Genomic DNA, 6,000 nt, shown 5'->3' on the forward strand with positions numbered 1-6,000 from the left:
AAGTCTAGTGGATGATGTGTTTCTTACGCGTAAGAAATAAAGTGACAACAATTAGGGAAAGTCCAGTAGATGATGCGTTTCTTACGCTTAAGAAATAAAGTGAGAAAGATTAGGGAAAGTCTAGTGGATTATGTGCTTCTTACGCGCAAGAAATAAAGTGAGAACGATTAGGGAAAGTCCAGTGGATTATGTGTTTCTTACCCGCAAGAAATAAAGTGAGAACGATTAGGGAAAGTCCAGTGGATTTTGTGTTTCTTACGCGCAAGAAATAAAGTGAGAACGATTAGGGAAAGTCCAGTGGATTTTGTGTTTCTTACGCGCAAGAAATAAAGTGAGAACCAATAGGGAAAGTCCAGTGGAATTTGTGTTTCTTACGCGCAACAAATAAAGTGAGAACGATTAGGGAAAGTCTAGTGGATTTTGTGTTTCTTACGGGCAAGAAAGAAAATGAGAACGATTAGCGAAAGTCCTGTGGATTTTGTGTTTCTTACGCGCAAGAAATAAAGTGAGAACGATTAGCGAAAGTCCAGTGGATTTTGTGTTTCTTACGCGTAAGAAATAAAGTGAGAACGATTAGGGAAAGTCCAGTAGATGATGCGTTTCTTACGCTTAAGAAATAAAGTGAGAAAGATTAGGGAAAGTCTAGTGGATTATGTGCTTCTTACGCGCAAGAAATAAAGTGAGAACGATTAGGGAAAGTCCAGTGGATTATGTGTTTCTTACCCGCAAGAAATAAAGTGAGAACGATTAGGGAAAGTCCAGTGGATTTTGTGTTTCTTACGCGCAAGAAATAAAGTGAGAACGATTAGGGAAAGTCCAGTGGATTTTGTGTTTCTTACGCGCAAGAAATAAAGTGAGAACCAATAGGGAAAGTCCAGTGGAATTTGTGTTTCTTACGCGCAACAAATAAAGTGAGAACGATTAGGGAAAGTCTAGTGGATTTTGTGTTTCTTACGGGCAAGAAAGAAAATGAGAACGATTAGCGAAAGTCCTGTGGATTTTGTGTTTCTTACGCGCAAGAAATAAAGTGAGAACGATTAGCGAAAGTCCAGTGGATTTTGTGTTTCTTACGCGTAAGAAATAAAGTGAGAACGATTAGCGAAAGTCCAGTGGATTTTGTGTTTCTTACGCGCAAGAAATAAAGTGAGAACGATAAGGGAAAGTCTAGTGGATTTTGTGTTTCTTACGCGCAAGAAATAAAGTGAGAACGATTAGCGAAAGTCCAGTGGATTTTGTGTTTCTTACGCGTAAGAAATAAAGTGAGAACGATTAGCGAAAGTCCAGTGGATTTTGTGTTTCTTACGCGCAAGAAATAAAGTGAGAACGATAAGGGAAAGTCTAGTGGATTTTGTGTTTTTTCCGCGCAAGAAATGAAGTGAGAACGATTAGCGAAAGTCCAGTGGACTATGTGTTTCTTACGCGCAAGAAATCAAGCTACAGCGATTACGAAAGTCTAGTGGATTTTGTGTTTGTTACGCGCAAGAAATAAAGTGAGAACGATTATCGAAAGTCCGGTGGATTTTGTGTTTCTTACGCGCAAGAAATCAAGCTACAACGATTAGCGAAAGACCAGTGGATTATGTGTTTCTTACGCGCAAGAAATCAAGCTACAACGATTACGAAAGTCCAGTGGATTTTGTGTTTGTTACACACAAGAAATAAAGTGAGAACGATTAGGGAAAGTCCAGTGGATTTTGTGTTTCTTACGCGCAAGAAATAAAGTGAGAACGATTAGGGAAAGTCCAGTGGATTTTGTGTTTCTTCTCGGGCAAGAAATAAAGTGAGAACGATTAGGGAAAGTCCAGTGGATTTTGTGTTTCTTACGCGCAAGAAATAAAGTGAAAACGATTAGCAAAAGTCCACTGGATTTTGTGTTTCTTACGGGTAAGAAGTAAAGTGAGAACGATTAGCGAAAGTCCAGTGGATCTTGTATTTCTTACGCGCAAGAAATAAAGTGAGAACGATGAGCGAAAGTCCAGTGGATTTTGTGTTTCCTACGCGCAAGAAATAAAGTGAGAACGATAAGGGAAAGTCTAGTGGATTTTGTGTTTTTTCCGCGCAAGAAATGAAGTGAGAACGATTAGCGAAAGTCCAGTGGACTATGTGTTTCTTGCGCGCAAGAAATCAAGCTACAGCGATTACGAAAGTCTAGTGGATTTTGTGTTTGTTACGCGCAAGAAATAAAGTGAGAACGATTAGCGAAAGTCCAGTGGATTTTGTGTTTCTTACGCGTAAGAAATAAAGTGAGAACGATTAGCGAAAGTCCAGTGGATTTTGTGTTTCTTACGCGCAAGAAATAAAGTGAGAACGATAAGGGAAAGTCTAGTGGATTTTGTGTTTCTTACGCGCAAGAAATAAAGTGAGAACGATTAGCGAAAGTCCAGTGGATTTTGTGTTTCTTACGCGTAAGAAATAAAGTGAGAACGATTAGCGAAAGTCCAGTGGATTTTGTGTTTCTTACGCGCAAGAAATAAAGTGAGAACGATAAGGGAAAGTCTAGTGGATTTTGTGTTTTTTCCGCGCAAGAAATGAAGTGAGAACGATTAGCGAAAGTCCAGTGGACTATGTGTTTCTTACGCGCAAGAAATCAAGCTACAGCGATTACGAAAGTCTAGTGGATTTTGTGTTTGTTACGCGCAAGAAATAAAGTGAGAACGATTATCGAAAGTCCGGTGGATTTTGTGTTTCTTACGCGCAAGAAATCAAGCTACAACGATTAGCGAAAGACCAGTGGATTATGTGTTTCTTACGCGCAAGAAATCAAGCTACAACGATTACGAAAGTCCAGTGGATTTTGTGTTTGTTACACACAAGAAATAAAGTGAGAACGATTAGGGAAAGTCCAGTGGATTTTGTGTTTCTTACGCGCAAGAAATAAAGTGAGAACGATTAGGGAAAGTCCAGTGGATTTTGTGTTTCTTCTCGGGCAAGAAATAAAGTGAGAACGATTAGGGAAAGTCCAGTGGATTTTGTGTTTCTTACGCGCAAGAAATAAAGTGAAAACGATTAGCAAAAGTCCACTGGATTTTGTGTTTCTTACGGGTAAGAAGTAAAGTGAGAACGATTAGCGAAAGTCCAGTGGATCTTGTATTTCTTACGCGCAAGAAATAAAGTGAGAACGATGAGCGAAAGTCCAGTGGATTTTGTGTTTCCTACGCGCAAGAAATAAAGTGAGAACGATAAGGGAAAGTCTAGTGGATTTTGTGTTTTTTCCGCGCAAGAAATGAAGTGAGAACGATTAGCGAAAGTCCAGTGGACTATGTGTTTCTTGCGCGCAAGAAATCAAGCTACAGCGATTACGAAAGTCTAGTGGATTTTGTGTTTGTTACGCGCAAGAAATAAAGTGAGAACGATTAGCGAAAGTCCAGTGGATTTTGTGTTTCTTACGCGCAAGAAATAAAGTGAGAACGATTAGGGAAAGTCCAGTGGATTTTGTGTTTGTTCTCGGGCAAGAAATAAAGTGAGAACGATTAGGGAAAGTCCAGTGGATTTTGTGTTTTTTACGCGCAAGAAATAAAGTGAGAACGATTAGGGAAAGTCCAGTGGATTTTGTGTTTCTTACGCGCAAGAAATAAAGTGAGAACGATTAGCGAAAGTCCAGTGGATTTTGTCTTTGTTACGCGCAAGAAATAAAGTCAGAACGATTAGGGAAAGTCCAGTCGATTTTGTGTTTTTTACGCGCAAGATATAAAGTGAGAACGATTATCGAAAGTCCAGTGGATTTTTTGTTTCTTAAGCGGAAGAAATAAAGGGAGAACGCTTATCGAAAGTCCGGTGGCTTTTGTGTTTCTTACGCGCAAGAAATCAAGCTACAACGATTAGCGAAAGACCAGTGGATTATGTGTTTCTTACGCGCAAGAAATCAAGCTACAACGATTACGAAAGTCCAGTGGATTTTGTGTTTGTTACACACAAGAAATAAAGTGAGAACGATTAGGGAAAGTCCAGTGGATTTTGTGTTTCTTCTCGGGCAAGAAATAAAGTGAGAACGATTACGGAAAGTCCAATGGATTTTGTGTTTCTTACGCGCAAGAAATAAAGTCAGAACGATTAGGGAAAGTCCAGTGGATTTTGTGTTTCTTACGCGGAAGAAATAAAGTGAAAACGATTAGGAAAAGTCCACTGGATTTTGTGTTTCTTACGGGTAAGAAGTAAAGTGAGAACGATTAGCGAAAGTCCAGTGGATCTTGTATTTCTTACGCGCAAGAAATAAAGTGAGAACGATGCGCGAAAGTCCAGTGGATTTTGTGTTTCTTACGCGCAAGAAATAAAGTGAGAACGATTAGCGAAAGTACAATGGATTTTGTGTTTCTTACGCGAAGAAATAAAGTGAGAACGATTAAGGAAAGTCCAGTGGATTTTGTGTTTCTTACGCGCAAGAAATAAAGTGAGAACGATTAGGGAAAGTCCAGTGGATTTTGTGTTTCTTACGCGCAAGAAATAAAGTGAGAACGATTAGGGAAAGTCCAGTGGATTATGTGTTTCTTATGCGCAAGAAATAAAGTGAGAACGATTAGGGAAAGCCCAGTGGATTTTGTGTTTCTTATGCGCAAGAAATAAAGTGAGAACGATTAGCGAAAGTCCAGTGGATTTTCTGTTTCTTACGCCGAAGAAATAAATTAAGAACGATTACCGCAAGTCTAGTGGAATTTGTGTTTCTTACGCGCAAGAAATAAAGTGAGAACGATTAGCGAAAGTCCAATGGATTTTGTGTTTCTTACGCGCAAGAAATAAAGTGAGAACGATTAGGTAAAGTCCAGTGGATTTTGTGTTTCTTAAGCGCAAGAAATAAAGTGAGAACGATTAGTGGAACTCCAGTGGATTTTGTGTTTCTTACCCGCAAGAAATAAAGTGAGAACGATTAGGGAAAGTCCAGTGGATTATGTGTTTCTTACGCGCAACAAATAAAGTGAGAACGATTAGGGAAAGCCCAGTGGATTTTGTGTTTCTTACGCCCAAGAAATAAAGTGAGAACGATTAGCGAAAGTCCAGTGGATTTTCTGTTTCTTACGCCGAAGAAATAAAGTGAGAACGATTAGCGCAAGTCCAGTGGAATTTGTGTTTCTTACGCGCAAGAAATAAAGCGAGAACGATTAGGTAAAGTCAAATGGATTTTGTGTTTCTTACGCGCAAGAAATAAAGTGAGAACGATTAGGTAAAGTCCAGTGGATTTTGTGTTTCTTACGCGCAAGAAATAAAGTGAGAACGATTAGCGTAAGTCCAGTGGATTTTGTGTTTTTTACGCGCAAGAAATAAAGTGAAAACGATTAGGGAAAGTCCAGTGGATTTTGTGTTTCTTACGCGGAAGCAATAAAGTGAGAACGATTAGGTAAAGTCCAGTGAATTTGGTGTTTCTTACGCGCAAGAAATAAAGTGAGAACGATTAGCGAAAGTCCAGTGGATTTTGTGTTTCTTACGCGCAAGAAATAAAGTGAGAACGATTAGGGAAAGTCCAGTGGATTTTGTGTTTCTTACGCGAAAGAAATAAAGCGAGAACGATTAGCGAAAGTCCAGTGGATTTTGTGTTTCTTACGCGCAAGAAATAAAGTGAGAACAATTAGGGAAAGTCCAGTGGATGATGTGATTTTAACGCGTAAGAAATAAAGTGAGAACGATTAGCGAAAGTCCAGTGGATGATGTGTGTCATACGCGCAAGAAATAAAGTGAGAAAGATTAGGGAAAGTGTAGTGGATGATGTGGTTTTAACGCGTAAGAAATAAAGTGAGAACGATTAGCGAAAGTCCAGTGGATGATGTGTGTCATACGCGCAAGAAATAAAGTGAGAAAGATTAGGGAAAGTGTAGTGGATGATGTGTTTCTTACGCGCAAGAAATAAAGTGAGAACGATTAGGGAAATTGTAGTGGATAATGTGTTTCTTACGCGTAAGAAATAAAGTGAGAACGATTAGGGAAATTCTAGTGGATGATTTGTTTCTTACGCCTAAGAAATAAAGTGAGAACGATTAGCGAAAGTCCAGTGGATGATGTGTGTCATACGCG

Source organism: Orbicella faveolata, unplaced genomic scaffold (assembly GCF_042242905.1).
Source record: "Orbicella faveolata isolate gen_17 unplaced genomic scaffold, um_ofav_v1 contig_50, whole genome shotgun sequence".
Classification (NCBI taxonomy): Eukaryota; Metazoa; Cnidaria; class Anthozoa; order Scleractinia; family Merulinidae; genus Orbicella; species Orbicella faveolata.